Genomic DNA, 11,177 nt, shown 5'->3' with positions numbered 1-11,177 from the left:
TTTTTAATTATTTGTTGGAAGTGATTTCTCAAATTGGGATTATTTCATGTTAAATCTCTGGAAAGTTGAAAATTGTGGCTTCATTTTCTTTAATGGATATAGGAATAAGCAGAATTTCTGTCTATTTTCATGTCAGTTTTGGAAGCAAGTCTAGCTTCATGGGCATAGAGCCTGTGAAGTCACATGCACTTATAAATGTCTTACACTTAATTTAATGCTTCATAGTCAACATCTTTAAATTTTTTATTAATGTTTGAACAAAGAAACTCCTCATTTTGCACTGGACCCCTCAAATGATAGAGTTATTCATGTTTTGTTATATGTGGTTTTAAAGGTAGTCACTTATTTGATCTAAGTTATCAAATTTATTGGTATTAATTTGTTAATAACCATTAGTTCTATTTTCAGTATCTTTAGAATCTGTAATGTCTGTTTTTCTACTTACTATATTGATAATTTTTTAAAGGATTTTTGTTATTTACTCATTTATTTAAGAGAGAGAGAGCACAAGCAGGGAGAGAGGCAGAGGGAGAGGGAGGAGCAGGCTTCCCGCTGAGCAGGGAGCCTGATGCGGGACTCGATCCCAGGACCCTGGGATCATGACCTGAGCCGAAGGCAGCCGCTTAAACGACTGAGCCACCCAGGTGCCCCTATGTTGATAATTTATATTCTTCATCTTTCTTTAATATCTTGCTATTAAAAAAATACTTCATTAATCTTTTTTGAGAAACAATTTTTGTCTGCGTTTATTTTCTTTAAAATTATGTCTGCCTTTTGGGGTGTCTGGGTGGTTCAGTCAGTTAAGTGTCTGCCTTCAGCTCAGGTCATGACCCCAAGGTCCTGGGATCAAGTCCCAAATCTGCATCTGGCTCCCTGCTGAGCAGGGAGTCTTCGTCTCCCTCTCCCTCTGCCTCTCCCCACTGTGCTCTTTCTCTCTCACTCTTGTTCTCGCTCTCTCTCAAATAAATGAATAAAATCTTTTTTTTTAAAGATTTTATTTATTTATTTGACAGAGACAGAGATAGCGAGAGCAGGAACACAAGCAGCGGGAGTGGGAGAGGGAGAAGCAGGCTTCCCTCCCAAGGAGGGAGCCCGATGTGGGACTTGATCCCAGGACCCTGGGATCATGACCTGAGCTGAAGGCAGACGCTTAACGACTGAGCCACCCAGGCGCCCGATTAAAATCTTTTTAAAAATTATGTCTGCTTTTTGAAATTTTAATTACTGTTATCTTTATTAACTTCCTTCTACTTTTTAAGGAGTATTTAAATATGTTTAATTTATAGTTAATTTTCTAGTTTCTTGAGATAGTAGATTGGATTTTCAAACTTTCTTCTTAATATACTAATTTAGAGCTAAAAATTTCCCTTTGTTCACCATTTTAAATGCATCTCAGAATTTCTGATATGTCAGATTTTTTTCATTCAATTTAAAATATAATTCATTGTGATTTCTTTTCTGACATGTGTTATATAATAGTGTGTTTAATCTCCAAACCCTTAGATATTTCCCGATAATCTTATATTGATTTCTAGTTACTCTATAGGATTTCAGTTCTTTGGAATCTACCTATGTACATTGCCTACATAGATCAGCAAATGGTCCATTTGGTAAATATTCCAAATGCACTTGAAAATGTTTATTCTGATTATGTTGGGTGTAGTGTTCATTGTGTTGTTTAAATTTCTTATGTCTTTAATTTTTTTCTTGTTCATTTATTAAAAAGTTTTAAAATATCAAATTACAATCATAGATTTGTATTTCTTTTTAGTTCTCTGTGTTTCCTTCAATGTATTAACCTTTTTAATAGATGTGTAAACATTTATAATTATTATTTCCTCCTGTTGGTTAAATTGAACCTTTTATCATTGTGAAGTGTTCTTCATAAACTTAGTTAATTCTTGTCACTTTTCTTTCTCTTCTGTTGATAGACTACAACAGCTTTATTTTGATTTTTGATTGCATGGTATGCATTTTCACCTTTTTCTTTCAGATATTTATAACTGTATATAAAGTATGTCTCTTGTAAACAGTATTGAGTTAAATTTTGAATTTTTATTTGTTTTTTTTTTGTTTGTTAATCTAACCTGACTGTTCTCCCTTTAACTGAAGTGCTTAGTCAATTTACATTTCATATTTCTGAGATGGTTGAGTTTGAGTCAACCATCTTGCCATGATTTTCTAATTGTTTCATCTTTGTTTCTTCATTTATCTTTTCTGGCCTTCCTTTGGATTAATCATTGTTCCATTTTTTTATTCATTCTTTCCTCTATTAGCTTTCTAGATATATATTTTTTTGTTATTTCATTGATTACTCTTAAAATCACTATATGAATTCTACATGGTAAGTTGTAATACTTCCCTAGGCATACAAGAAACTAAAATAGTTTAATTCCATTAACCAAAACACCTTTGGTGCCATCAATTTCATATATTTTAAATATAAGGTTTTATATGCATAAGATATAATAGGTAACAACTTTAAACAGAATGTTTTGTGGGTTTTTTTTTTTTTTTTTACTGGAAACAATAAGCTGTAGGAAACTAAAAAGGAGTAGAGTGAGAATTCCTTATAAAAATAAAAAGAACATATACAATTGTATCTTCAAGAATTTTCATGGAACATTATGGCCCATCAAATTAAGGTATCCCCATTCTCTAACAAAAACAAACTGAGAAAAGGCAGCATGAAAATATTCTAATGCAGTGCTGCCCAACACAACTTTCTGTGATGATGGAAATGTTCCATTATCTCTGTGTTGTCTAATATAGAATCTACTAGCCACATGAATACTCACAATGTACCTAATGTGATTGAGGAACTGAATTTTTAATATAGTTTAAATAGCCACATGTGGCTAGTGGTTACCAATTGAACAGCACAGTTCCAATGCCTCATGGCTCAAAACCAGTGGTTTCTTTGGGGGACTTCTCTAATCACTGCTGAAGGGTGTAGAGGGTTGAGGGTGGAAAGAGAGGAAAGTTCTTAACAGATCTATTTAGTTACTTAAACAAGTTCCACAGCTTTCAGGGGCAGGGACTGAGGAAAGGACTCTAAGGGAGACCTGAGTATGCCCTTGAACTCCTGGCTAATGCCAAAGGGAGTAAAAGGCCTAGGATTTGGCTCACTCAGATAGGAAGAGGCCTGTGGTGCCACACACAGAATCTGAGGCTTGGGCCATCTGTGCATGGAAATCATCCGCTATGGGGCTGTTGGGAGGTGGGGATGCTCATTTCTGGACAGGGTTTTTGGGGCTAGAAGAGGATTTAGAGGTGGAGGGAGGACCTGAGGGCCCTTTCTGGCCAACTGCAGGCTGGATAAGCCCTTTGTTTTTAGGGAGCAAGGTCTTGTTCTTGCTCTTGAACACTTTGCTGGGATCCAGCTTGTTCACAAAGGAGTTGGTCTCTTCTGCAAGCAGGTTTGGGTTGTAGGTGATAGGTTTATGCAGGTTGAACCATTGCTTGGCCTGTGAGCTAATGCCATAGCTGGTGAAGGCATACTACCACGGCGGCAGGCCCAGGTGCATGATGAGGAGGCAATAGTAAGTGGTAAAGGTAGCCATGAGAAAATGCCAGTATAACGCTCTGTCCAGGAACCAGATCTCAGTGTCTCGTGAATGCTGGTTTCCTCTTCTGTAGACAAGGCCAACCTCCCCATTCAGATTGCAAGGATCCAGCTCAAAAACCACACTGGGAGAATCCAAGTGAGGCTTCTCTGGCTGGTTCTCACTGGCTCCAAGTGCATCAACTTCCAGGTCTGCAGAGTTGGTGCATTAGGGAGTGCATACACAGAAGACTGGTTGGGTTGAGTCGGTTTTGAGATGCTGTTAATTGCCATGCTGCCCAGTGGAATGGTGTGCTCATCAAGCTTCATGCTCCGTGTCATGCGGAAGCCATTTGTCATCAGGTAAAAATACTTCACATTCTCAGGTAGCACACAGTTTTTGTTTTGTTGTTGTTGTTGTTGTTGTTGTTGTTGTTCCTATGAGGAAATCATATGACACTCAGCAGGTGGCTTTTCTAAGATAGTGACTTCTGTCACATCTGGTGAAGATTCTAGGCTGCAGGTGATCCTCAGCTTCTCCTGGTACAGCTTGCTGCAGCCTGGGGGAGCATCCCCGCCATGGCTCACGTCCCACTCTGAGCTCATTTATAGTTTTCCATGTTTACATCTTCAAGTGCTCTCATTCCATTTTGCAGTTATGTGCTTCCATCTGGGATCATTTTCCTTCAGAACTCCCGGTAGTGTTTCTTGTAGTGCAGATTTGCTGGCAACAAATTCTCTCAGCTGTGTTTAACTGTAAACATCTTTACTTATCCTTCGATTTTGAAGGATTTTTTGCTGGATATAGAATATTGGTTTGCAGGGTTTGTTTGTTTTCCTTTAGCGCTTTAATGTTAATCTTTCATTTTCTGACATCCATAGTTCCTGTTGAAATGTCAGTCATTAGTCTTTTTGATGCTCATTTGGAGGTATTATCTCTGTTTTTCTAGGTATGCAAAGATTGTCAGTCTCTTTTTAGCTTTCATAAGTTTAATTATGATGTGCCTAGTTGTGTTTTGTTTGTTTGGTTTTGTATTCTGCTTGGGGTATATAGAGGTTCTTGAATGTGTAGTCATATGTGTTTTAATTAGTTTGGAGAAATTCTTAGCCAATATTTCTTCCAATATTGCTTTTTATATTCAATATAATATTTCTTATTGTACATAAAACCTTTCTTATCTCTTTGTTCAAATGTTACTGTGTTTTACTGAGGAAATATCTCCTGATCTCCTGGACTTTGGCACAAATATCATACTCTCTGCTTTCCTGTAATGAGGTCACATAATCAATTTAAGAGTTGAGAAAGTGTTAAATTAACCCAGCTTTCTGACACTTCATGCAGTAATGTAACATCATAATCCAACAGGCAGAAAAACCAAATAACATCACTTTTTCCACAAATTAGAAGAAGGTATCTGTAAATCATATAACAAGGAATTCTTACTCAGGATGCATAAAAAATACCTGTTAATAATAAAAGACACAGAGTAAACTGGAAAAATGGGAAAGGAGTATAAAGAGGCAATTTATAGAAGAATAGCCAATAAAATGTGAAAAAAATAATTTTCAATCCCATTACTAATCAAGAAAATAGAAATGAAAACAGTAATGAAGTACAACTTCTCATTTATATGAATGGCAGTAAAGACTTCAGTAATGCACAATGTTGTAAAAAAAAACTTGAAGAAATATAAATTCTTATACATTGCTGGCTACAAATATTTGGAGAGCAATTTGGCAAAATATAGTAGGTCAAATGAATATGTTTTTAGCTATTTCACTTTCACATACATATATATGTACAATGAGCTATGTATATAAATATTGTAATAACCAAAATTTGGGACTAAACTAAATAGCCATCAACAGGGAAATGAACACACTGTGCTATATTTATGTAACGGAATACTAGAAAATAAACAAAGCAGATCTTCATGAAACAATATGGATTTATAGGGTATATCCAAAACATAATAGTAAAAATGCATGATGGCAATGGACACACATGGTGTGACACCGTATATAAGTACCTTTGAAACACAAAGAATGATACTTCATATTGCTATGGGTTATTATATTTATAATACAAGCATTGAAATATGCACAGAAAGTATACACTCCAACATCAGGAGAGCAGTTGCTTCTCATGAAAGTGAGAAGAAATAAGAAAGAGGTGCATTTTGAGTCTTGAGCTCTGTTAAAATAGAAAAAGCGCCTGAAACAGATCTGGCAAACTCCTATCATGTTTTTTAAACTGGGTTGATTATACTAGTTTCCTGTAATTTTCTGTACATTTGAAACCTTTCACGATAAAGATTAAATTGTAAAATTTAAGCTCTATTTTTATGTTTAAAATTTTAAGCTAAGTTTAAAGGGAAGTATTAACCTTTAATGGAAGAAAACATAAAATTTTTAAAGGTTCAACCTTAGTAATGATCCTGGAAATACCAATTAAAATAATGATGAGATACCATTTTATTGTAACAAAGAGTGATTCGTTTTTCTGTTCCTTTAAAACCCAATGTATTGGGCATTTGCATTCTTAGATTCTTAGATGGTGATAAGCTGATATAACTTTAATGTAATTGGTCAGTACATTCTGAGACCATTAGCATGTTTATACCTCTTGACTGAGCTACTTCCACTTCAAAGAAACAGAAATGTGGTTGATAAACATCTAGGGCTGAAATTCTGGATTATTTTTATTTTTATCCTTTTATATACTTTTAATGTTTATACAGTATGCAATATGTATAATAACCCATTTTAAAATCGAAATATAATCTATCAATTTTGCATGAAAAACTTGAACACCCTAAACAATAAAACCCCTAGGAGAATAATTAAGTGCTGTATTAGTGCAACTGGGAAGCTGTACTAGATACAGGCAAACCCACAGGGCACATGGTCAGGTCTGCTCAAGGTAGGCCAAGGAATGCTGTGTCAACCAGAAGATTCAGCTTATCAAGAGGAGAGTAAGGAGGGAACGATATTCATTTCAAAGGAAAAAAACCTCACACTGGCATAAAATCGTGTTCCTCAAAGTATGACACAAGTGTACCTCCTAATCATCTGGAGTCATTGTAGTGTACATCTCTGCCAACTCAAACCCACTAAATCAAAACTCCGGGGCCTGGGGCATAGGACCCTGCCTTATGCCTGGCTCCCTGGGTGGTTCTCATACCCAAAATTTGTTAACTACATTACAAAAAACCAAAGCGGTATGACATTCTTTGGAAATTGACCATAATTTAGTGCAAACTGAATTGTAGCTTACAGGTGATGGTGGAATGGGGGGAGATAAATCTGGAGAGGAATGTCATGGTCCACTTGTAAGAAGACTTAAATGGCACAGTAGGAACTTTGACAGTTAACATGAAGATCCAATAGGAAACCACTGAAGAGTTTTAAGAGTAGTAACCCGATACGATTTTTTTTTTTCCAGAAAGATTACTCTGGCATCAGTGTGGATGACTGGATAGGGAGCAGACAGGCAGGAAGGAAACTTGGGAGAATGTATTAATTTTCCTGGAATAAGATAGCAGCATTAGCGTAGACTTGAATACATACACTTGGTGACCAATTGAATACTGAGTGAAGGGAGAAGTAATTTGGGATGAATCCGATTCCCACATTTGCTTGCCTCCATTCTAGACTTATAACAGAATATCTAGACAAAGAATATCTTAAAACTACAAGCTGTACTTTTCTACCTTTGCTTATTTTTATCACAAGACCAATATTTTACTGGAAACATGAAGCCTATAAAGATAAGCTTGTGCAGCCACTATAATAATACAAGGACAGACACTCCAGAGGACATTCTCTTACTGAATAATATCATTAGCTAAATGTCTACAAGACTGTCGTCAGAGATAGGATGTATACTTGGAGATACTGTGATCCAGGCAATCTTAAAGGCTCCATTGCAGTTTCTGTGGTTCAACATGTGACAGTGTGTGTGCATAGGGGAGGAATGAGTGGTGGTCCCGAGTAATTTTTTTTTCAATAAAAGACTATTTTATTAAAAGCCAGCCCATTCTTTTTTGTGTCATTTTGTGTCCCACAATGAGACATTCCTTTTAATCAGTCTGTCTGGTAAAACCACAGCAGTGACTTGTCTTCAGGCTGATTGTGGCAAGAAGGAATTTCCCTTAGACTGCAGGATGACCTACGACAGCTTTATATATTTCCTCATTAAAATAAAATGGCAGACGTTTGGGGTATTAGAAAATTGTTTTCCAGAGGCTCTAATTCCTACCCAACCTGAACAGACAGCTACAGCTATAGCCTGAATGTAGGCTGAGCAATCTCCTGAGGTCTTTGGCTGCAGGGGAGTTAAAGGGGGCAAATACCAAATCAAGCTTCCCTGTAGCACGAGGAATCCCCAGAATTCCCAAAGGCTCTGTATCACTCACTGGACAATCCCAGAGCACATAAGATCCTTCTGTTGTAATCATTCTCAAAAACCACCAAAAGTAGTCCAAATACAGGCCTTACTCAAACAAAAACCTTTTAATGATATGCTGCTTTTTGGTTACATCCATAGAGAAGCTAAGAAAGCACTCCTCCTCCCACTCCTTTTAAAAATGTCATTGGTTTCGGGCGCCTGGGTGGCTCAGTCGGTTAAGCGGCTGCCTTCGGCTCAGGTCATGATCCCAGGGTCCTGGGATCAAGCCCCACGTCCAGCTCCCTGCTCAGTGGAGAGCCTGCTTCTCCCTCTCCCTCTGCCTGCCTCTCTGCCTACTTGTGCTTTCTCTCTCTCTGTCAAATAAATAAATAAAAAATCTTTAAAAAAAAATGTCATTGGTTTCTTGGAGAACCTAACGTATCTGTCCTATAGAGTGTCCAACATTATGGATTTGGCCGATTGACCTTCCCTTGTTTCTTGTAAATTGTGCCTTTATCCCCAATATTGCCTCATGATCTGGCAATATGATAGTGAGATCTAGAGGTTTGATTAACTTCTGGTTCAATTTTTTTTTTCTTTCTGCAAGATTCCTTCATGGGGAGGAGGTGTGCATTACTTATTGCATCATATCAAGAAGCAAATAATGTCTATTGGCACATTTTTATTAATGTTAAAATTATCCATGGATTCAGAGACATAAGCCTAATTTCTCCATCAACCTTTCATGCCATGATTTTAGCATCCACAGATGATCATTACCCAGATGTATACTTTCATTAGAGCTATGTTCTCACATTTTAGTGCATGTGGTAGGTGAGATTCTTCTGTGAATAGCTTCCATATACTAGTTAGTTTCCTGGTATAATTTTAAGGATAAACAAAAAAGGATAAATGCTTTATTCTTTCTGTTAATTTATCATTTTTCAAAGTAATGAGAGAGTGCCCTAGCAACCTCCAAAAGTGACCAAGGAGGTGTGTATGTGTGTGTAATTATCAACTTGTTTTGTATTCATTTTTATATATCTATATATATTGCAGTCATTATTTGTTTTGATGTTCATAGTGCCTCATTTTATTTATTTATTTATTTTTACGATTTTATTTATTTTTTGACAGAGAGAGAGACAGCGAGAAAGGGAACACAAGCAGGGGAGTGGGAGAGGGAGAAGCAGGCTTACGGCCAAGCAGAGAGCCTCATGCGGGGCTCGATCCCAGGACCCTGGCATCATGACCTGAGCCGAAGGCAGACACTTAACGACGGAGCCACCTAGGCGCCCCCATCTTGCCTCATTTTAGATCACTGAAAGGCCAACATTAATGTTACTCTCCTGTTTTTGTGACATGATTCAAATAGCTTCTTGCTATCTGGAATAGATGGCCCAGGTTCATCTTATATATTTCCTGTCCCAGACCTGGATTCAGTGATTTCTCCTAAGAGACCTGGTTCCTCTTAATGAGAAATCATATTTAGAGACCACAATCTGAATGGGAGGTGTACTTACTGGATTGTCATTGCTTCAAGGACTTTTCAATGAGAGTGTGGAAAATACTTTTTTTTCCCAAAGAGAAAATAAATTTTGATTTCATGCTAATATTTATATTCCAATTTAAAAGTTAAAGATTTTTTCTTCATTTCTTAATTTCATACTTTTTCTCTTAACACTGAAAATCTTGACTTCTAAAGAAATAAATTCTTATATTTTCTTACAGAATATATAGTATAATGTAGCATTCTATGTAAGTTCAAAATAACAATATCAATATTACTAATAAGACTACTAAACGTATTTTCAGATTTCTTCACAATTTATTTGACCCTTAGATTATATCCCTTAAAAGATAGTCAAAATACTGGCTTTGAAAGTTACCAGAAATAATTACGTATTCTCTCTGTAGTTAGGCAATTATCTGATATTCATTTGGGTTCAATTGTTTTGGTTTGTTTTCAGTTGTAGAAGGAATGCTTTCTATTCTTTGTAATTTTGCTTTCTTATTATGCAAAATGTTTATATGGTCTAAGATCACAAGTATATAATAAGGTATATTCACATAAATTTTATCTCCATGCCTGTCCCATCCTGTTTCCTCCTTCCTGCTGTAGGTAACTATTTTTAGTATCTTTATGTCCTCTGTGATGTGTGTATTTATTCATGTTGTTCTAGACCCTTTTTTAAAATGTATTCTGAGGATCAGATGATATCCACATATAGATATTTTGCTCATTTTTCATCCATTTCTTCAATCCCCTACTGATGATTATCTGGTTTGTTTCCAGTTTTTGATTCTTCCAAATAATACATCAATGAATGTCCTCAGGAATATACCATTTTGTATTTTTGTCACAATACCTCTAGGATAGATTTTTTTTTTTTAAGATTTTATTTATTTGAGCGAGAGAGAGCACAAGTAGGGGGAGTGGCAGGCAGAGAGAGAGGGGGAAGCAGGCTCCCCACCAAGCGGGGACCCCAATGCGGGACTCCATCCCAGGACCCTGGGACCATGACCTGAGCTGAAGGCAGACGCTTAACGACTGAGCCACCCAGGTGCCCCGGGGATAGATTTTTAAAAGAGGGATTGCTCAAGTGAAGGATAAATGCGCTTACAATTTTGCTAGATTGGGGGCATATTTTAAATATATTGATCTTGCCATGAAAATGTAGGAATTTTTAAAAATATTCTTATTACAGAGAAAAGAAAAAACTTTAACTAGAATGATCATATTTATCAAGAATAATTCATTAGTAGAATTTAAATTACTAAATTCATGGTCTGTAATTTAAGTGAATGCCTTGAACAGTTCAAAAATTTTAACAATTTTAGTGGTTTCCAATCTAAATATCTTTGGAAGTAATGTAAGATCTGTATGTATAAACAAATATATACATGTGAGTGAGGATGGATGGGTGGAAAGGTAGATAGAGAGAGAGAATTTTATCCCCAGAAGAAAGCATTTCTGATTTTAATAAATTTACTAACTTCTTATTCAAAAAAGTTATTATCTTCTAAATGACACAGTAGATAAAGAAGTTAGTCATGTCTATATAACAGCACTTGTAATATTTTCTAAAGTGTTGGTAAATCTGCAAGTTTGTTTCCTTGGGCCTAAAATATAATCCAATTTTTAAATGCAAAATAAAATGTATTTGCTGGTCCTTTTTATGATCATATGTGTTAAGAGAACATGGCTATATTGTCTCATGCTTTTCAGTTACTATCACCTTC

General features: G+C 36.1%; 1 pseudogene; it reads right to left on the bottom strand.

Annotated features, from left to right (window-relative positions):
- Positions 1-1,607: 1,607 nt before the first annotated feature.
- Positions 1,608-11,068, bottom strand: LOC135362112 (tubulin polyglutamylase complex subunit 2-like; annotated as a pseudogene).
- Between the last annotated feature and the right edge of the window lie 109 nt (positions 11,069-11,177).

The sequence above is a fragment of the Mirounga angustirostris genome, unplaced genomic scaffold, assembly GCF_029215605.1.
Source record: "Mirounga angustirostris isolate CCGP_5_RB_7025 unplaced genomic scaffold, mMirAng1.0.hap1 SCAF_12, whole genome shotgun sequence".
NCBI lineage: Eukaryota > Metazoa > Chordata > Mammalia > Carnivora > Phocidae > Mirounga > Mirounga angustirostris.
This window is presented reverse-complemented; position numbering and strand designations above follow the sequence as displayed.